Below are 23,195 nucleotides of genomic sequence, written 5' to 3'. Positions count from 1 at the left end.
TTTACCATCAGGCAAGCAAGTCAATGTGATAGACTGTTTAAAGGTATAGCTTCAAGAGAAATATATGTAAAGCTTCCCTAAATATTCCTCTGAGTATATATCCCAGGTGTGGTGACCCAGTCCCATGTCCCTTTCCCGAAATGTGAGGCTACCACAGGCTTCATTGCACCCATGCACACACACCCTGGAAGAATGGAATTCCTACTTGGTCCAGCTTTAGTTGGTGGCTTTGCAACTATCTTCTTAGATATTCTAAGAATTCCAGCAGTGCTAGAAAGAAATGGGTATTTTCTACTATTGTCTTTTTGTCCTTGCAGCCTGAGAGAAAATCACATTGTGATGGAGGGTGGGCAGGTAGCAACAACAGTAACTCTGGTAGAGGCTGGCAACCAAGTGGGTGGAAAAGAATCTACACATTTATCTGGACCTCCCCAAAAGCAGTGTTGGGTCCTAAAAAATCAGAGCCATAATCGCAATGGCCTTCCTTGGTATTCACAACATGCTTTGGGCAGAATTGGCTGGGAATAGAACCACAGCTTAGAGGTAGGCTGGTCAACGGGGTCTATTCAGGGATTAAAGCCCAGAGTTTGTGCCGCAGAACACTATTTGAATACAAGTCTCTTGAAAGGTGCAGTCATTCCTACAAGCTGCCAGGTTAGTCTGACAATTTCAAAAATTCTTATTGTGTAGCTCTTGCACTCTCACACTCTTTCTCTCTCTCTCTATGCACATGCACCAAGGAAAGACCAAGTGAGGACATAAAGAGAAGGCACCATCTGCAAGGCAGGAAGAGAAACTTCACCAGACACCAACCCTGCCAAACTATAATTTGGGACTTCTAGCTTCTAGAACTGAATACAAGTTTCGTGGGTTCAACATCAATCCCCTCACCCAGAGAAGAAGACCATTCTCCTGGTGAAGTGATTGATCTTCATTATCAAGGAGAAAACAGGTGGCTGCTGTACAGTGCAACAAAGAAGACAATATCTGGAATCAGAGGATTCACTGACATTTAGTAGCTTTTAGTGCCCCCACAATAATGGTCAGTGGAACATTGCAGCCATCTACTAAAGACAGGGCCAGAAAAGATTCAGATCCCAGGAATATAGGTTGGATCCATGCCGCTTGGTAAAAAATCTTATCCATTTTAGGTAGTTGTGGAAAACCAAAGGGGCCTTAAATGGGTGTTGGAAAATGGAAGTTATGGAAACTGAAATCTTAAAGCCAGGTTTTACATTAATTGTTTCTTTCCTTCCCCCTTTAAGTATTAAAAAATGGTGATGGCTAAAATTTTATATTTTTGGTAGGAGTATATCTATAGTGCTATCATCCCATGATTAAATGAAATATTTTGTATAGGTACATAAATTTTTCATCAAGAAGAAGAACAAGAATAGATACTAAAAAGCAAAAGACATGGATGCTGCTGGATATTTTTGTTTTCATCTCCAGAACTCCTCCTCAGTCCTCCTACCCTGTTCTGTTTCCTGGGAAGTTAATGCTATAGACTGTATCAAAGAACTCCTTTATCCTAGGATAGGATTGACCAATGGGAAGTATCTGCAAAAGATATGATGGAAGGAGGAAATTGAGGTCAGAGTATGTATTACTTAGATTCCTGCAGAGTCTATTTAAACACCACAGCTCTGACTGCAGAGCCCCCTCTTACTACTATAGTTGTATTTTCTAGGTTCTAGTAACTGCTTCATCCTCTTGCCTCTTTGGATCTGACTGACATTAGCGACTCAGTTCTTGCTAGCCCTGACGTGCTTCACCCAACCTTTCTGGTTTTCCTCAATTGCTCACATTTTGTAAATAGTTCTTCCCTTAATATTTCCTCAGATATATTTCAAATACACCTTGTTTAAAGGTGAAATCTATTTCCTGTGGATAATCTGAAGGATATAAGCACAGAATAGACAAAATATTAAATGTTAGATATTATTTTTTCTTCTACCTCTTCAGTATGAAACATTAAAAGTTCCAGGTAAAATAGATGTCACTGTCATAGAAAATGTTGCCAATATTATGTTCCTGTATGGCAATTCAGTCCTAATTTTGATGAGAGGGTAATATGAAAATAAATGGATCTTCTCTGAAAAAGAATTCTTATTTTTCAGATTATTAAAGAGTGTAGGGTTTGGAGACAGAAGATCCTGCTTTAAGTCTTTTAATAAGATTACTGTGTGACCATAAGCAAGTCACTTAACTTATCAACTTCTTCATATATGAAGTGGGAATTAATAATATCTACATTATACCACCATTATAGGGTTCAAATAATATAAGGAAAGCACAAGTGCTTTGCAAGTGGTAAACATCTTATATATTAGTTGCAAATGTTATTATGCTTCACAGTTCTTCAAGCAAGGGTAAATTGAGGGTGTTCATTAATTTTGATTAGCTGTCACTGTCTGGAATTGTATATTCATGCTGCCTCCTGCCCCCAATGTCCTGCAAGCTCCCTGAGAGCTGGGACTGAGTCTCTTGGATCACTACTGTCTTGGTGGTTTCTTGTCCATCCCTGGCACTTAGTAAGTACTCAAATATTCAAGAATGAATTAAAGACAGAGAAAGTAAGAAAACAAGGAGAGAGGACAATGGATGACAGGAAGAAAGAAGGGGAAGGAAGGTGGGCATTTTGAAAAAGGCAACAGTGCAGTGCAAATCTTACTCCCTAAACTGCAGCCTAATGTTACTTGTAGCCTAATGCTATCCTTCCTAAGAGACAGTTTAAAATGATAATAATGAAAATAACAGCTAACAATCTTTGCCTAATAACTATTATGTACTATGCAGTATTATTTTTAATAGTTAATTCTTAAAACAGTTTTATAAGATAGCACTAATGTATGATCTTTTCATAGATAAGGAAACTGAGGTTGGGTATGGTTAATTCACTCGCCTAAAGTAATACAATAAGTGGTGGAAAAAGATGAAAGTCTTAGCTAGAAAATCTAACTCAGAGCATGTATCATACTATTTATTCCATGTTCACTCTTCTTTTAATTTTTATTTCAAGAAGTACTAGAAAAAAGTGCAGTGAAGATAAATTATTGAAGGCAGATTGTGTTACAGGAAAGTAAAAAGGAGCCTCCTAAAAAGTGTCTTACAAAAGGAAAGAGGAAGAAGTACAGTATAAGGTCAATGGATAGAAGATACTGTAATATGCTATCAGACTGCTTTCATATCAATTCTATAAATAAATTATCTTTGCAAATATTCAGTTAAAAAAAAGCGGACATTATTTAAAGACATGGCCAGGTAAAATGACAAATGGCATACAACTTCAATTTTTCTCAGGCATGCGAGTTTTAGCTGAATAAACATAAAAGAAATCAATCTACATGGTGCAAATGTGTGGGGGGAACGACCCAAGACCTATGTCAGCAATAATAAAATCCATCTACTATTCTAAAACAGTCAACTCATTGTAAGTGGATGCTCAGACCAGAGAGAGAAATGCATGTTGGGAAACCCAAGAACCTCATCCAGTTAGTTCTAAGGGCAAACTCTCTGGAAAAACAGTTCGTAAAAAGATTGCAAGATAAACTGAACAGAGGAACCCTAATAAGGACAAACTATTTGCTTTTGTCCTTCTGTTTATGATCAGCAGCAATTCCAGATCTCAGCCTGATTTCCAAATATTAATTATCCTCTGAAAATTCCAGGAAGCAATATTTATGTTGTGATGTTACAGACCACACCTGCACAGCAAACTATCAGCACAAACTTCATAAGTCAAAGTTGGCGAAGAGATATTTTGAAGAAAATTAGGGGTCACTCCAAAATTAATGCATCATTTCCTAAGCTTAGCAATCTTGGTGTAAGACATGCAGCAAAACAAAGAATTAGAGATTTTTGGAATCTTGAATATCATCTAATCTAGACCTAAAATAATAGTGACCCATGAGCCAGATGTGATCCAGGGATAGATTTGTTTGGCTTGCATTTTTTAAAAAAACTTGAGTTAGCTGCTAATGTTTAAAAATTGGAGAACTCAAAAAGTGAAAAAATCTGGATTTCTCTTGAAAATGTGAAATATTAGACAGCACTGGTTCATTATTCCTGAATGAAAACAATCTGCTAGATTGAAAAGGGGTGATCCCTACTGGACAGGGAAGCTTTCTTAAATTGATACAGTCCCTACCAGGCCTCATTACCTTGTCCTCATTCTATTTCATTCATTTATACTATTGGCCTGGTCTCTGTGGTCTAACATTTCCATTTTACGAGTAAAAGAGAGTCTCTGTAGTTTAATCAATATCATAGAAATAGGGCAGCCAGGTGGCTCAGCGGTTTAGCGCCGGCTTCAGCCCAGGGCCTGATCCTGGAGACCTGGGATCGAGTCCCACGTCAGGCTCCCTGCATGGAGCCTGCTTCTCCCTCTGCCTGTGTCTGTACTTCTCTGTGTCTCTCATGAATAAATAAGTAAAATCTTAAAAAAAAATCATAGAAATACCTACTGTGTTAGGATTGGCTCTAGAACCCAAGACTTGTGGACTCTGAGATGTTAACCATCAGTTTCATGTGCTCTTTGCAATCTAACAAGGACCTATAAACACCCAGAGCATTCAACCTGCTGTGTCCCTCAGGGGCTTACTACCTCATACCTTACATTAGAGTCATTTTCTATATGTTCAATTGGCCCTTTATTCCTGTATTCATTTAGTAGTTATTGAACATTGCCTATATGCCAGATAATATGCCAAATCATGGAGATACAACAATGAACACAATTCTGTACTCTAGTGGGCAAGATAGACAAGTCTTAGCTCTTTGACTATCTTGCAAGCCTTTAAAAGACAGGATCCAACCGGATTTACTTTTGAGATAAAACTCAGCATGACAGTATAAATATGTAAATGTCCAATAAAATACAGAACAGATAAAGGAATTTTTTGTTCATTCATTTTTCACAAAAAACTAAGAAGGAAGCATGGCAGAGATTATCTCCATTAGCTAACCAGTTAATCATGACCCTGAGATTAAATGTCTTGGCCATAGTTTATAAGTGCTAGAAAGAGATACTTTTCCATCCATCCCTAATCAAGACAAACATCTTTCTATAAAGAGGTTTTTACCATTAAGTCACGATGAAGCATAGCAGTACTGTATGAAGAACACTACATTCTATTTCTCTTTTACTCTATCACATGGATTCTGGTTCTAGAGCAATGCTGATGAGCTAGTGATTTTGGAGAAATCACTTAATAATTTTCAATTTCTTCATTTATTAAACATTAGATTGGACAAAATGAAGTCCAATGTTCTTCATTTGAGTAAAATTCTATAATATTTAGGATATAATTAAAGAACTTTATTTATTAAAGTAATACTACAGATTTATTCATTTCTTGTTGGATTTATGCTCCTAATAATGTCTAGAGCTTATTGTGTGCTGGCAGCTTAAATAAACTATAGCTAATGTGGTTTCATAATTGAACTGTGATAAATTTAGGCAGATACTCAATGTTGATTCATTTTTAATGGAATAATGATGGTTCCAATGTGTCGATGCCCGCTTCATAGGATCATCATTGGAATAAAAATATCAGTATCTCATTATATTGTTTTAACTATTTTGATTACACTTTGACTTACAATGAAAATGAGAAATTTTAAATTACCAAGCTCTTTTTTAATTAGCTTAGTGTACAGTAAAGATCATTTCTTTTCATTTTGGAGCTCTTCAGTGGGTATCTTTGAATGTTGCTGGTTTATTACAATGATATCTTTTGTTTTTAAGATTTTATTTATTTTTTCATGAGAGACACACAGAGAGAGGCAGAGACATAGGCAGAGGAGAAGCAGGCTCTATGCAGGGAGCCTGATGTGGGACTCGATCCCAAGACCCCAGGATCACACCCTGGGCCAAAAGCAGATGCTCAACCGCTGAGCCACCTAGGTGTCTCAACAATGACATCTTTATTAAGTTTCTCTAGAAGCACAGGAAAGAAGAGTCCCACTTTACTTTAAAGCTATTTAATATTAATATTTTATAGGGAAATCAAAAGTTATATAGGCTCTGGAAGACTTAGAATATTAGGTTTTACTATGCACAGTGAAATGTTGATAGATGGGAAACTAGCTGAAGGTTCTTCAGGATAGCATTTTAGAAGGCTTTTAACTTCTAGGCAATATATTGAAATAAATCCCACTATGTATATATCCCACCCTTATGTCTCATATTTAGTCTTCTTCTTGGTACATCATGGAAAGGGCCTATGTAATTCTTAGAACAAAGGAGTAAATGAAATATGATTGTTCTCAAGATGAAGGTCAAGTAATAGACATCTAGATAGGTATATAGGCAGCTTCTATGAAAGATGTAGCTCAGGCTCTCCAAAATTAAATCTCTTTAAATTAGGCCCAAGTTTTAAATGCTTCTAATTTGTTCACAGGACTTCTAAACAAAGCTATATCTAAAAAAAATTTTGGCACTATTGTTCATCCATCACCAACACTTTTAGTTGTCTTCATATTCCAGAGTACTAATTTGATGTCCCCAGTAAATACCTAGTTCCTTTCCCATGTGTGACATTGTCTTACGATCTTTGTTGAAAGTTAATTGAATTTTCTACTTCTGTGAAATTCTGCATTTTGTAACTGGACCATAGGAATTTCACTTAAAACAAATAGGTCCTTCATTAATGAATTTTTCCAGTCCCACCACCACTACTCTAGTTACAAGTAGGTAACAAGCAAACTAGATTAACTGTACTGGCAGTGTTATAATTCACCTTTATTCCGCAGCTTACACTGAACCAGAAACAAAGACTCAGATAATTAATTAGCAGGCAGAAGTTGGAGACAGGAAAATTTGCAGAGTTTTCTCCTCTGTAAAAATCCACAAAACTGAGCTAGAAAGAGGGAGGAGGGATTATAAATATAACTTAGACTGCAGGAGTGGAGAAACTGGAGTATTTGGAGTGGCAGGGAGGTAAAAGAACCCCAGCTGGAAAAAGAAAACGGATGCGAACTGAGTGAGTGATGGCCTCCAGGGTCCAACTTGTTGACCACTGACTATCTAAAGTCCCCAAATTCCCATGTTTCCCAAGATTCACAGCTGTTTTCCCTAGAGGATGGGGAATTGGTGGAGAAATGGATCCATGACCCAAGATGGGAGAGGACAGAACCCAATAAACATGGCCCCTGTAAATAAGAGTGCTGATAAGCATAGCAACATCATTTCATATGCTGTTTCCTTAAATGGCCTTCCCCTTTCCCACCTTCAAGCTTTTGCTCTTGTCTTCTACACCTATGATATCTTTCCTCCAAAGATTAGGGTGATCACACATACATTTCCCAGGACACTCCCAGTTTATTCTTATTGTATTAGTGTAATTATTAATAGGATCCCCTTTCTCTCTGCTCTTTCTCCTGTTGTCCAAGGATGAACAACAAATTATCATCTTACTAGGTCCATTTTTATCTTTAAAACTGTCTACCATCAATGTAAATTTAATTACTATCTCTTACAAAAAGCCTTCCTTAATTTCATAAGTTATCATTCCTCTCTTTTCTATGACTTCATAAATATTTGAAGGGATACAATAATATTCTGCTCTTATAAAATAGTAATTTGTGAGTATGTCCTTTCTCCTTCTAGACTTGTAGGGGCAGGACCTCATTCTTTGTAATGTTATCCATGGTGACTTGTATGCAAATAGTTAATATATATTTCTCAAGTTGTTTTAAAATCATATCATTCCAATATCATAATTTTTGAATGTGAAAATCCAGAGACACATTTTCTGTAAAATTAATATTAGAATTAAATTACATTACAGGGCAGCCTGGGTGGCTCAGTGGTTTACTGCCATCTTTGGCCCAGGGCATGGTCCTGGACACCTGGGATCAAGACCCACATCAGGCTCCTTGCTTGGAGCCTGCTTCTCCTCTGCCTGTGTCTCTGCCTCTCTCTCTCTGTGTCTCTCATGAATAAATAAATAAAGTCTTAAAAAAAAGTTACATGTGCAAAATACTTAGCACATTGTCTCACATATAATAAATTTCATACTGGCAACTATTTTATGATTATAATGTTATATAATAATATATAATTAATATAAAATATAAAAAACATATGAATGTATAATTCCATTATCATAATATGTTATTATAGTTATTATAATAAATGATTATATTATGTACTTATGAAATGGTTGTTCCTCTGCATTGCCATTGCAATTTGTCATACATATATTACATTTTTTCATATATAATTCAGATCTATGTCACAGCTCAAGTACAAGATACACAGGACAAAGATAATGTTTTATAACAATTTTAGCATAATGCCTGCTTTACCCTAGAGTTGAAAAATATAAAACATAATGAATTTGATTTTTGTTGTATATGCACAATTGAATTTACTTTTGTAAATCAATAAGGGATTTGTATCCAGAATATGTAAAGTGCTCTCTCATAATTCAAACATAAAAAGACAAGTAATATAATTTTTAAAATAGGTAAAAGGTAATGTTCACAATAGCAAAAAAATGAGCCCAGATGTCCATCGACAGATGTATATATATATATATATGTATATATATATATATACATATATATATATAAATACACAGTGGAGTATTATTCAGACATTTGAATGAAATCTTGCCATTTGCAATGACATGGAAGGAGCTAGAGGGTTTCATGCTGAGTGAAATAAATCAGTCAGAAAGACAAATATCATGTTTTCACTCATTTGTGGAATTTAAGAAACAAAACAGATGGATATAGAGGAAGGGAAGGAAAAATAAAATAAGACAAAATCATAGAGGGACACAAATCATAAGAGACTCTTAACTCTAGGAAATAAACCAAGGGTTGCTGGGTCGGGGGGATGAGGTAACTGGGTGATGGGCATTAAGGAGGGCACTTGATGAAATGAGCACTGGGTGTTATATGCAACTGATGAATCACTAAACTCTACCTCTGAAACTCTTATACTATATGTTAATTAATTGATTTAAAAAATTTTAAATGGGCAAATGGTTTAAGTATACACTTCTCTGAAGAAGATACACAAATCACAAATGGTCAGTAATCACATGAAAAGATGTTCAACATCATTAGTAATTAGAGAAATGCACATCAAAACCATAATAATATACCAGTTCACATCCACTAGGATGGCTAAAATAAAAAAGACAGCCAATAACAAGTGTTGATGAGGATAGGGAAACTGAAACCTGCAAATGTTGCTGGTGGGAATGGAAAATGGTAGGTCTGCTTTGGGAAATAACTTGACTGTTCCTTAAACAGTCACACATAGAGTTATCAGATAATTTAGAATTCTACTCCAAGTTATATTCCCAAGAGAAAAGAAAACATACGTCTACATAAAGACGTGTATACAAATATTCAGGAAACAGTATTCACAATAGCCAAAAATTGGAAACAACACAAATATCCATCAGCTTCTGAAAAGAGAAACAAAATGTGGTATATCCAAATAATTGAATATTATTAGTCATAAAAAGGAACTCAGTACAATACCACAACAAGAATGAACTTCAAAGACATTACCGTTTATGGAAAAAACAAGCACAAAAAAATCCATTATATTGTTATATTATTCCATATTTATGAAATGTTTGGAAAAGGCAAACATACAGAGACAGTGGAATAATGATTGATTAGGGTTTGATTAGGAGTGGGGAGGAACTGTAAATGGGCATAAGGTGATGGAAATGCTCTAAGACTAGGTAGCAGTGATGATTGTATAACTGCAAATACACTAAATTTCATTGACTTGTACACTTAAAATGGGTGAATTTAATGGTATGTAAATTATACTTCAATAAAGCTATTTAACAGAAATTGAATTGACAACCTATTGAATTCAGACTAGTAATGTAAAAAACCCTAGATGCATCTCTTACTTGCCAATCACCCTTTCCCTCAGTTTCCCAATCCAAGAGTGTTCTCCTTCCCTCTAATTAGGAAGAAATGCTACAGAGGTGTAGCAGATATAATATACCTTTGATGATTAAAGAAGGAAAGGGAGAAATGTGGAGTGAACTATAGAGAAATAAGGGGCCCAGTCTGCCAGTCAATAACTGGGGTGACAAATCACCCCATCACTGGTGTTCAGTTCTCTCATCTTTAAAATGAAAGCAGACCTAGTTTGTTATGTTTGCGCATCCAAAAGCTGCACAAGGGGCTGGCCCAGCTAGCTACGGCTGATAGGATGAAAGGTAGACAGAAAACTGAGCCTGAGCCAATCAGACTCTCCAAGAGATTTTTGCTTTGGGACTCTAGGCCAATAACTATGTGCAGTTAGGAAAAGTCATGTCAACTCCTGCTCTTAGTCCAGTATTTTGGACCATTGATAATCTGAGAAATGCCAGAGGAAAACAATCCATAGCAAAGAGCAATACAATGAAGCAAACCTGAAGCAGAGGCAAACAATTTTGAAAGATGATGGCAAAGGCAGACTTAGTTTCTGCCAGCTTTCTGGTTCTTATGAAGTCAAGCAATTTCTGTGTCCTTTTCTTGGATTCCATAAAACCTGTTGAAATCCTTGTATAATAACTAATTTTTTGCTCTAACGTGAGTAGCAGGAACAGACATTAGGACCCTAACAGAGGGTTCCTAGTAATCAGAAGAATTCTGTCTAGAGAAGTAGTCATTGCAATGATTTCTACAGTATTTTCCAGCTCCTACACTTTCTTTAGACTTGATGCTACTTCCCAGCTTGCTTTTGGTACCCAAGCCCAGAAATGAGACAATGACTTCCTCACAAACGAGTTGTTAATTTCCCCCCATTAAAAGCTACTTTCATCTCAGTGAAATCACCTTTGAATTGACCAAACCAAAATATGCAAGGCTGAAACTTATAGCAATATGTGTCAAGATTTAAATACTTTACAAAATAGTTAATTTTTTAAGAAAAATTACACTCTTAAAACTTTTAGGTTAATGGCACCACTGAAATAGCAATGTTTCTAACTTTTGAGTTCTGAAAACAATATTATTCATTACCATGATCAAAAGTGGAACCTTAAGTGAGAGCTGGAGAAGATTTCCTCTAGTATGCCAAATAAATATTTGGGAATACTTATTGGGTGAGCCTAATATAATTACGAGGCTCATTTTACACCCCCCTCTTTTAGTGTAAGCATGATTTTTTTTTGTACGCATGATTTAAAAATTAAGGCAACCAAGGTAAAGGGTGGGATTCTGTGATCTACAATAGTTGGCAAAAACACCTCAGCAATCACTCATTAAAAGCCACTCCTTCCATCTCAGCCACCTCTATTCTCTTGCCCTCTATAGTTTCTAATCTTTAAAATTGCACAGTAGCTCCCAAGAAGGGAGGTCAAATTTTAATGATTAAAATCCAACTATACCATTCTGCCTCCCTCCTGCTTCATAGAAAAGGATTTTTTTCAATGGCAGGCAGATGCAAATCACCACATTATCCCATTTTACTGGGCCTAAATGATTTTATGTGCTTCCTAAAGAAGGAGCTAATGCATCCCATAAATAAAACAATCAAAGTTTAAAGCCACCAATCTGTTTTTTCACCAGACCACCCACTCTGACTTTATGGCTGGACTGGAAATAGGAAATCAGGCATTTTAACTAATCACACAGAACCCATGAAATTATCTTTACCATCCTGTTGAGTCATGAGAATTTAGAACTACCACATGTCTTTGCTGGGTATCACAGAAAAATCACTAGAACACAGTGCCTGAACTTAAATTTCGAAATTAATTACCTATCTAGCAGAAGTTCATTTATGCTGTGGAGCAGTGATTCTCAACCAGTGGTGATTTGGTCCCTCAGGGGCATCTGGCAGTGCCTGGAGACAACTTGAAGAGGGAAGGATACTATTGTTACCTGTTGGGTGAAGAATGGGGATACTGTTGAATATACTATGTCTAAATTTTGGTTCAGATGTCAAGACACATGCATATGGCACACACACACACAGAGTATGAAAAGGTTTATCGCTCACACAATGAAACTTCTTAGAGAATGCAGGACAGGTGCCCAAGCCAGTTTTAAAATGGTTTGGGTTTTTATTGTAGTTAGGGCGAGCATTCTCATCCTTCAGGCTGGTTCAGGTGTGGGACGAAACAGCAAGGAGGAATGGTGGACCTTGAAAGTTGTCAGTGGTCAGCCATCAAAAATGGAGTCAAATTCTTATTACATCGTGCAATACAGGACAGTCCCCATAACAAAGTTTCTCCAGGTTTGAATTTCAATAATGCTGGGGTTGAGATACCATGTGCTGCAGCTGGGGTGGTCTGATTCAGATTATACATAGGTTAGTGGCCATGTAGATGCTGTGGCACCTCCCAGATAGCCCCCCTGAGGAGCCAGGCACTCACTCCTCCAGCTATGCAGGCTGCTGACTGCTCAGAGTAGAATCCCTCTGCTGGAACTGCCCTCAGCCAGTAAAGGGAACCACTTCACTCAAAGTAATGCCCCTTTCCTGGGAGCATCCCACAACCAGTATCTGGCTGGGTAGGCAGGCTGTGAGGGTACAGATGCCCTGCCTCCTTCTTCAACTTAAGCCGACTCTGGGTGGGGGGGCAGCTAAACTCCAGAGTTCCCCGTAGTAATCCACTGAGACCTCTGTGGTAATTGCATCTCTGTTCAGTTTCTTCTTTTGCCCAATCCTGCCTCCCTCTCATTGTCACATATGTTGTTCCTATTCTGCAATTCCCAATAAACCCATTGCACACCAATCTCTGTCTTAGAACTTATTTCCCCAGGAACTTGAACTTCCTTAACCAGACCTGAGTGACAAATAAAATTCATATCGAGACCAGACCATATATGCAAATATATGTTCTCTCTATATGAATAAAATTAATTTTTGCAAATTGATACTAACCATTATCATGAAATACCCTGATATTTCCTATTCTACTCCATTTTGTTTTTAATTTTTTTAATTTTTTAATTTTTAAAAAAGATTTATTTATTTATTCATCACACACACACACACACACACACAGAGGCAGAGACACAAGCAGAGGGAGAAGCAGGCTCCTTGCAGGACCCCAGTGAGGGACTCAATCCCGGATCCTGGGATCACGACCTGAACCAAAGGCAGCCGCCCAACTACTGAGCCACCCAGGTGTCCTCATTTTGTTGTTTTTTAATGCTGTCCCTGAGCCAATACATGGATCTCACAACCTGCTAATCATTCTTGATCTGCAGACTGAAAAGCATTTACTGAGATGTACAACCAGATTAACTCTTTTGGCGGACAGTACTTTTTAAGATGTAACCAATTGTTTTTTATTCTCCCTGACTCAATTTGTTAGGCCAATTTGGATCCAAAGACTTGATTAGTTCTCTGTGTGTAATCACAGAGTAAAAAGTCTCAACTATAGTCTACTGTTAAAGTCTACTTTCAATCATGTTTTATAAATCCAACTAAGGCTAACAGATTGTAAACCCTTGCCCAAACCTACTCTAACATTTAGTCTTGTCATTATTGCATCATAAGAACCAACTAGCTGCAAAGCTGCAAGAGCTGATTTTCTTCAGGAGGTCAAATTCCCCTTACAAACCTGACTTACATAGTTTTCCTTTTGTTTAATTTCTTTTTATTTATTTATTTACTAAATTCAATTTGCCAACATATAGTATAACACCCTCTCATCCCATCAAGTGCCCTCCTCAGTGCCCATTACCCTGTTACCCAACCCCCCTGCCCACCTCTCCTTCCACAACCCTTTGTTCCTTTCCCAGAGTTAGGAGTCTCTCGTGGTTTGTCTCCCTCTCTAATTTTTCCCACCCAGTTCCTCTCCTTTCCCTTATAATCCCTTTCATTATTTCTTTTTTTTCTTTCACTATTTATTATATTCCCCATATGAGTAAAACCATATGATGATTGTCCTTCTCCAATTGACTTACCTCACTCAGCATAATACCCTCCAGTTCCATCCACATCAAAGCAAATGCTGGGTATTCATAATTTCTAATGGCTGAATAATATTCCATTGTTTATATATATATATATATCACATCTTCTTTATCCATTCATCTTTTGATGGACACCGAGGCTCCTTCCACAGTTTGGCTATTGTGGACATTGCTGCTATAAACATTGGGGTGCAGGTGTCCCGGCGTTTCATTGCATCTGTACCTTTGAGGTAAATCCCCAGCAGTGCACTTTCTGGGTCATAGGGTAGCTCTATTTTTAACTCTTTGAGAAATTATACACAGTTTTTCAGAGTGGCTATATCAGTTCACAGTCCCACCAACAGTGCAAGAGGGTTCCCCTTTCCCCACATCCTCTCCAACATTTTTTGTTTCCTGTCTTGTTAATTTTCTCTATTCTCACGAATACCTTCTTTTAGGAGATGTGTGAGGTAGTATCTTTCTTTTCTGAAATAGAGCAAAGAAAAACTCTAATGAGGTTACAACAAAGGAGGTTTTACTAGATAGTTTCCAACATACAAGAAGAGTGATTGAAGAGGCAATAAGTTGATGTGTGTGCCTCTTGCCTTATAAATACCATTTGCAAGAACAGACAGAAGTCATATCTGCAAAGGGTATAGTGCCTCTGGGAGGCGGATTCACGAGAAGGTGAAGAAAAGCCACAACCAAAACTCCAGAAAAGGACAGTGATGAAAGAAAACTCAGAAATTGTCCAGTGCCTTCCTTTTTCCAGAGAGAGAAACTGAGGCCCAGGTCAGGTAAGAGACTTACGTAAAGACACATTATCTGATGGAAGAAGAACCTAGAAATTCACTGCTACCTTTTCCTGATGCTCTTTCTACTACATCATGGGACTTCCAGTAGTGGAGATTTCTTTTTATCAGCAATATCTTGTTCTTTATGATTTCCCAGGAGATTTATTCAAAATAAGCTCAAAAGAAGAGGTGGGATTATTTTCCATTCAAAATATACCTACCACAGGGTTTGCTGCCAACATTAATAATACTTTGACACCTCTAGAATCACCTCTAACAGAGGCAGAAGTTTACTCCATATTGCTTTTCTTTTGATAAAACAGCAATTCCCAAATCTATTCTCTCTTCTCAAAATCCAGAAAAAACTGCTAAAACTTGCTGTGCTTCATTTTTTTGAGACATTAACTGAGTCCTTGGCAGTGAAAAGAATTTAGCAAGATTTTGGCATAATATGTTGAGGAAATTATGCCTTATTTGCTCATTTTGCAGGTGTTTGAGCTAGTGTAGACTTCAAGTCAAGATCTTAAGGAAGTTCTTATTCTAAATGAGCCTTATTTTAGAATTGCCCTTTCCAAATTCCTATCTGATGCTTTAGCAGGCTTTGTAAGGAAATCCCTTTATCTCTTTTGGATTTCTGGAAATCCTACTGGTTGGACCCAGAAAAGTAAATAATTTTGGCTAAGTAAATTTCAGATCTTTAGCACATACTAATGTGAATGTTTGTATTAGAACACATGTAAATATTTTATGAAAAGAATGCTTACCTAAAATAAACATTTCAAAATGATCAAAGGAAACTTTTATTTAGAAAGTACCTTTCTCCAAGGAGTTCAGAAATGCTTTATAAACACTTGCTTGATCTTAAATCAAGATTTTTTTTTTGTCTTGAAACTATCAAAATATATCGCTCCTATTGTGTCTTATGTCTGAGTAGAGTTTTTATCCAGAAGGAAATGTTCATGATTTCACTCAAAGTTCCCCAGAAATAGTCTGATAGTCTGGAAATCTAGAAGCCTGGCCTTTGGTTCTCTTCGTGCTGTTAACCAGCTAGATGGTCTGGAACAAGTCAGTATGCAACTCCTTGTCCCAAAACCAGAGTTTGGGCTGAAACCTCTGGAAGGAACTCTCTATTCTGATTGGTAGAGAGTCACCTAACCCTAGAGGCTTGAGGACATTTTGAGAGATATCAGCCTTTTGAATCTCTTTGTTTATAGTTAATTGTACAAAGGAGTTATGCAATTTATTTGATAAAATCCCACTCAATACAAAGCCCAATTTTCCCTGTCTCTTTTTTACATGCTTATAGTTTCATTCCAAAATTCGAGTCCATAGAATGTGGGATTAAGAGAAAGAAGTGGGTTCAAAACCTAGCTCCTTTACTAATGAGCTGTGTAGCACTGCTGAAATTATCTACTCTCTCTGTCTCATCTGTAAAATGGAAATAAAAACACCACATGAGAAAGTTATCAGGAGCATTAAAGGAGATAAGATATGTAAGGCCTCTGACACACAGTAAGAACTCAAAGATGGTAAAGGAATCTTAGGATATTTACCACTGACATATTTATCCAGTTTCTGAGAGAACTCAAATAATAATCAATTATTTCCAGAATGAGTTTAGGGGGGAAAGAAGAATGATTAGAAAGAATGTTGAAAATAATAATGTTTATTTCAAGAAGAAAAGGGATAAATAGAATCTTCTAGAAATAAGATAGCTTCATAAATGAGGAAGATGTATTGTGTGGATAAGAATAGTGCAGGTTATAATAGAATGAGCTGAGCTTTGAAAGGATCCTACCTGATTTAGAGAATGAAATTATGGATCTTCAATAAATTCTAAGTCAATCCACAAGGCAATGAATGTTGACATTCCATGAGATGACAAAAAGATCTGTGTGCTTCAGAGAATGACTGAGATTTTAAGTAACAGAGGGGAAAAAATGCTGGAAAAATGTAATGTCAAATCTCATTGTCACTAGAAATGGAACTGGAAACAATGCTTTCTGAACTAGAAGTGCTACTTCTTTAACATCATAATTATTAATGCATAGTCTTAGAGATGATACAAATCTCTCATTCATGTATTTGATATTTAAAGGCCACCAACAATACGCCACACTCTGTGGTGGGCACAGGGGGAAAAATCACCTGCAAGAGTTCTCTGTTCTCTAGAATTCTCTAGAATTCTAGAATCATCTATTACATACTCCTAAAAGAGATAAGAAAAACCCTGTACAGCCATTTTGTTCCATTGACTGAGCACCTGTGAAGTGCCAGGGTACTGTGCTAAGTGTTTTCTGCATTACATCATTCACCCTGACAGATGCACTTCTGCCTCTGCTGGAAAATGACAAGGTACTCTCCACCTAAGGCCACACACTCCACTTGTGAACAGATGCTACAACTGAAATCTGCATCCTTATAACTTCTGCCTAATACCCCTGGAGCCACATAGTATCAGGCTAATTCTTTTTCACATGTCAGCTGTTCAACAGATGTCCGCTAGCATGGAGCCCCATATAATCTCCAGATTAATTATCCCCTTTCCCGAAGCTCCACCATGTTTAACTCCTGTTTGTGACTATATCCTAGTACCTAGATCAGTGTCTGGCACATAGGAGGAATTCAGAAACGTTTTTGCTGAATATAAAATCCTAGCCACATACCCTAGATGTCCTATGATTTATTGATATCCAATGCAGAAGAAAAAAGTCAGAATTGAACGCACTCTTCCAGATATGGTTTGACCAGAGCAAAGTACAGTGAGTTCCTTCCCAATCCCTTGAATATAAACCAATGAAACATCTTTTCTGACAAAAATGTCACCGTTCATTTTGTGCATGAAATTAACTCAGCCTCAGGTCTTGTTCACAGAACCATTTTTTTTTTTCAGGTAGGCCTTGCCAGCCCCTCATCTGTGCAGATTTTTTTAGAATTCTAAACACAGATCTTTACATTTATCTTTGTATATTTATATCGTAATAAACTGGCCCAGTTTGCCTATCTGGCTGGTTTTCTTTAAACCTTCCATGTGGTTTCTAATAAGATTTCTACCCTCTCCTAAATTCAGGCATCCCACAGACCTGATCAGCAAACTTTCTATATGTTATATGAATTATTAAAATTTTGAACAAAGCAAAGCCTCATAGAATGCCACTGGCAACCTGGCTCGAAGTTGATCTGATAACACCATTCAACTCTCAAATCTCCATAAATCACTACAATATGGCAGACATTTTTCACAAGGATATTATGTAAAATCAATTGCTTTGCTCAAATTTAGTTATCCCAGAGAGCCCAACTCATACTGTAGTAATCTTACCCTCAAGCTAAGTATGCTGGGGAGCATAATGTATTTCACTTCATCTAATCTATTGTTTTTTGCATAAATTTTACACCCTGAATCCTTCAGAACTTCAAGTTTTGAAACTAATCCCAGGTTCTTACAACTCAAAAGCCTTAGTTTTTGGTACTCAGGGTACTTTCTCTGCTTTTCTGGTGTATTTCTCCCTTACCTGCAACAATGAATACTCAAGATTCAATGAGACAAGAACAATTTGTTTGAGAAAATGGACAATGAAAGGGTGCCTTTAAAGGGAACTCCAGTTAAAAACCTCAAAACGCTCACAAAATATTATTTGATTATACAGGTTTAGAAACCAGTCTCCCTCACAGCTGCCAACGTTTTTTCCTCATGCAAGAATCTCAATTCACAGGCTAAATGTACACTAAGACTTTCTAGCTAGCTACACAGTAGAGTAATTGAGTTATCACTGGAGAAGCGTTTCTTGGTATTGCACCCTGGTTGAAGATTAAGATAGAGATCAAAGCCTTACATGACTTAAGCTTTTCAGGAACTTGCTTTGCAAGAATGAAGATTATAGTTCTTTACAATGAGAATAATAATTAATTTTTTGAAAATAAATATTTTTATTATTTTGCCTTTACAACTATTGAGAAATCTAGATTTTTGGAATATGGTGTCTTCAGTTGTTTTAGCTTTACCATTTGTTAGTATAGAACAATCTATTTTTCTTGGGGAAAAACCAAACATCTATGACATATGTTTGTTTTATAAGATGCTTTGTTAGAATTTTTAAAATAAATCACAATGTCCTACTTCTATTTTTTTGTCCTTTCACAAGGATTTCAACAGTTCCTTTTAAGATATATTTTTTTAATATTTAAAGGGAAAATATCTGTTCAACAAATAATTGAAATTCTACTATGCACATTCACCAAGGGAATTGTAAAAGTTTTACTTTTGAAAAGCTTACAATATAGGAAGAAGCAATGTTAAGGTTATCAAATTGCTACAATAAATATCTACCATAACATTCTTTAATAGCTAATTTTTAAAAATCTGATTATGTAATTGTAATTCTAGCCTTTTTGGGATCTTATATAAAAATAATAGGCTTCTTGCTATTTTTTATTGTTGAGTGAAAAGTCCCATGTCAACATTTATATTCTTCCTAAAAAGTCTTTTATGATTAGATCCTGAGCTATAGTAAGGCTATCAAGTTTTTCCATATTTGACTCATTATATATTTTAATTAAAAATGGGGTACCCAAAAGTCCAATAATATGTGATTGTTAGACTGAGTTATTAAAAATAATATCTCATGACAGCAATGTTCCTGATATAAATTATTTAAAAACTCTCATTCACTCAGTCTTTTCATTGTTCTTATGAATTAATATCACTTACTTTGGTGTAAAGCAAGGCTGATAAATAGGAAATTATCACATTTTTATCCACAGTTATTCATCAGAATTTGTTCCTGGTCAATCAGTGCATCTTTCTTTATTATAGTTCATATTGTTTCCTTTCAGTCCTTTCTAGTACTTTTACTAGAAGCAAAGTGACATTGTCATAATTCTGCAGGCTTTGTGTGTTTTCACTGCTGAAGCAACTCAATGTGCATAACTTTGATGAAAAAAATTAAATGATGGAGGAAGAGCTCACTGATGATAAATGTCTTACTGATTCCAGATGAAAATTAGAATAAATTATTGGTTTAATAATATTGCTCAAGAATTTCCAGCGTTCTGAAAATATTAACTAAATGACACAATAGCCAGAGTGAGTTTTTCCTCCACTTGAAGATATTTAAAGACTCTAGTCCCTTGAGGATAAACTAATTTGAATTTTTCTCAGAGTCTAATACATTTTTAAAAAACATATTTAAGTAAGACATTAAAAAGAAAGTCTTTAACTTATTAGCAGTTGTCCCATATCACTCATCCTTACTATCATCATTTACAGATAAAAGACTTGCTTTCAATATAGGCTTCATATTTATTAAATGCCATGGAGATGCAGATTTTATCATGGTTTAGACGGGAGAAAATAAAGAATTAGAAATGTATAATATATTCTATCTTATCTGCTTTATTTTTTTTCTCTTTTTTTTTCTTATCTGCTTTAATAACAGGAATTGGATATTGTGGTTAATCCACTAAGAGAGTAATATTAATATATCTGCAGAATCCCAGTACATTTTTTTTAAAGAATGATACTACATTAAAATTCCTATAGGACTACAATGGCTGCTTTTGGACATACTTTAAGTTTTATAGTACCTCAGAAACATTATTATGTCACCAAAATGTAGATAAACTCATTGTTTCATACATAAATTTTGACTGAGTGCTTACTGGATGTCAGGCTATATCTTAGAATACAAAGACGTGAAGACATAATCCCTTCTGTAAAGAAGCTTTTAGTTTGAGAGGAGAAGACAGACATCTAAATATTTACATCTAATCATATGTAAAATTTGGTGGCTTAATTTGGATTTCTCCAAAAGCAGACCCTATTACAAAGTCATGGGTAACATGTAATTTATTTGGAAGATGATCCTAGAATCACAAAAGAGCAGATTATCATGTGAGCAACTGGGGCTCAACTCCACAGGACCTAGTCAGGAACCATGAACAGCATACCTCAGAACTGATCTGGTAAGGGATGGGTAAACCAAGTCTTCCATCATGCTCTTCGTCACTGGTCTAATCACATCCTCTTCCTTCTGGACTATCAGCTAGAAAGTACCCTTAAAAAGATAAGCAGAGATATGCAGGCTCTTGAGGTAGGAAGCCACTGATGTGAGGGTAACTTCCCCCCTCAGCTGCAAATAGACGTTGAAGTAGACAAAAGGACAAAGGATACACTGTCAACAGCCCCTACTATAGATGATGTTGTAGAAGTCTGTCATTGTAGAGCAGGACCCAGAAGAGGAAAAAATCAGTTCTACCTGGTAAGTCAGGGAAGACTTCAGAGGACAACAGATGCTTGAATAAGTGTTCTCTGGGCAAATGTAAGGGCTGCTAGAACTAGAAGGCTGCTAGTTGATTGAAAATACTTGGATGCCCTGAATCCTACTTATGCATTAACTGTGATCAAATTCACTGTTAAAATAAACATATATGTGTTTTTGCATAGGTAGGTACAGGTTCCAGAGCAGTCAGTTTTTGAAGCCAATGTAAATGTTTCAAGCTATTAACCATACAACAGACAATTTCTTGTGAGAACTAAGGAAATAATTGCTTTACTTCTCAATCTTGGCTTTGACTAAAAGAAATGAATGTGACATTGGAAAGCTGGAGTGGCATTGATTGCCTGGAGTTCTGCAGGTAATGGAACTTCAGGAGAGAAATTAAGTTCCAGGAGAACAGGAGGGCAGGGTGAGCCATTGGTCTTATAGGAAATGGGAGCTGAATCAGGTTTCAAGGCAGCCCCTATGATGGAGAGGACTAGATACACAGTTCTTGAAGTTGTCGTCCAAATAGAGATGGAAAAACAGAGCAGGATCCTACTGACTAGAACTGAGGCCCCAAATCAGAACAAGAGTAGCAGCAAGAGGAGGTGGATTGGGGGATGCGTTAAATACCTCATGGGGTGCACTTGTTGTGATGAGCACCAGGTGTTCTTTGTTAAGTATTGAATCACTAAATTGCGCACCCAGAACTACTATTACACTGTATGTTAACTAACTGGAATTTAAATAAAAACTAAAAAAAAAAAAAAAAAGAATAGCAGTGAGAATGATACATCCAGAGCCCCTAACCTATAAAATTGTTATTTATTCATTTCCACATAGACTAAGTCAGTACTTTGGGAACATTTGTAGCCATAATAATTATTTGGCAGGCTTGCTTTAAATGAGCAGGTTCCCTGAGTTCTAACCTTTCTCTGCTCACATAGCACACTTCCATAGGTTTGGAGTGACGTAGGGAATTAGCATTTTTAACAAGGGTGCCATGTGGCTCAGATGCAGGTTGTCAGTACACTATGTGTTAAGAAACACTGATTTAGGTAAAGTTGGTTTCACGGTCTGGGAAAGAAGTAATCTTCAACTGAGCCCAAAAATATGCAAAGTAGGGTGTTCAATTCATCCCTCTACAAATCTTCCTCAACTTATGAGGGGTTATGTCCTGATAAACCCATCATAAATTGAAAATATCATAAGTTGAAAATGCATTTAATACACGTAACCTACCGAGCACCACAGCTTAGTCTAGGCTACCTTAAAACATGGTTAGAACACTTCCATCAGCCTACAGCGATGCAAAATCAACTAAAATAAAGCATACTTTATAATGAGAATTTAATATTTCATGTAATTTAGTGAATACTGTACTGAAAATGAAATCTAGACAGGTTAGATAGGTACAGAATGGTTATACAGATAACAGTCATCTACCTTCATGATCACGTAGCTGACAGGGAGCTGTGGCTCACCATAGCCACTCATCATCATAGAAGAGTATCATACCACATATCACTAGCCAAGGAGAAGATCAAATTCGAAATATGGTTTCTACTGACTCCATATCACTTTTGCACCATGGTAAAGTCTTAAAATTGTAAGTTGAACCATTATAAGTCTGGAACCATCTTGATACCTTTCCCAATTTTAGCATAAAAAGTCCCATGTCCCATTTTATTGCAGTGTCAGGACGGTTGGACACCTGAGCATAAAGGAAAGTTCCACTGTGCCATAGAGTTCATTAAAGAACTAGACATTGTTACCTCAATTCTCTGGCATCCCTGTAGACTCCATATTGAGTCACACACCATTCATGGTACTCCTTTCTTGAGTCAGATTTGTGATACTCACTCAGGTAAGATTTGATGCTTAAAAGCTCATGAGGTGCTAGGCTGAAGGTCCTGCTCCCAGAAGTTATACATCTACCCCTAACTCCCTTATCTTCTTGTCTGGAAATGGAGAAACCCCAGAAAATAAGAGGAAACCAAAGAAAAGCAAATACAAATCACACTAACTTCTGGATGACTATTTATATATAAACATCTTAACATCATGGGCAAGATCGGCTTTGGTATCAGGTACCCAGGTTACAGCTCTGCCCCATCATTTACAAGATATGTAAACTTGGTCCAGTTACTTCCCCTCTATGTACCTCTGTTTCTTCATCTGTAAAGTGGAAATAATAGTAATATTAATAATCATAAGAATCAAGGTAATGTCTACTTCACAGAATTAAATTAATTAACACATG

General features: G+C 36.5%; 2 long non-coding RNA genes across 27 annotated transcripts in view; one reads left to right on the top strand and one right to left on the bottom strand.

Moving 5' to 3' along the window:
• Positions 1–23,195, bottom strand: part of LOC144289678 (uncharacterized) — a 623,433-nt gene that overhangs the window by 83,789 nt on the left and 516,449 nt on the right. For 19 of the 25 annotated variants that reach the window (XR_013357563.1, XR_013357562.1, XR_013357554.1 and 16 more), the window contains 3 exons: positions 20,622–20,728; positions 13,891–14,364; positions 11,735–11,856 (listed from right to left, as the gene is read on the bottom strand). The exons of 1 other annotated variant lie outside the window; for it this stretch is intronic. This is a non-coding gene — a long non-coding RNA (uncharacterized LOC144289678). The remainder of the gene's footprint in view (positions 1–11,734; positions 11,857–13,890; positions 14,365–20,621; positions 20,729–23,195) is intronic. 5 more of the 25 variants (XR_013357545.1, XR_013357546.1, XR_013357550.1 and 2 more) reach the window with 2 other exon arrangements.
• LOC144289680 (uncharacterized) overlaps positions 16,895–23,195 on the top strand; it is a 95,423-nt gene continuing 89,122 nt past the window's right edge. For both annotated transcript variants that reach the window (XR_013357565.1, XR_013357564.1), the window contains exon 1: positions 16,895–17,027. This is a non-coding gene — a long non-coding RNA (uncharacterized LOC144289680). The remainder of the gene's footprint in view (positions 17,028–23,195) is intronic.

This window comes from Canis aureus, chromosome 19 (genome assembly GCF_053574225.1).
Source record: "Canis aureus isolate CA01 chromosome 19, VMU_Caureus_v.1.0, whole genome shotgun sequence".
NCBI classification, from domain to species: Eukaryota; Metazoa; Chordata; class Mammalia; order Carnivora; family Canidae; genus Canis; species Canis aureus.
Note: the sequence above shows the minus strand (reverse complement) of the source record. Positions and strands in the feature narration are given on the sequence as shown.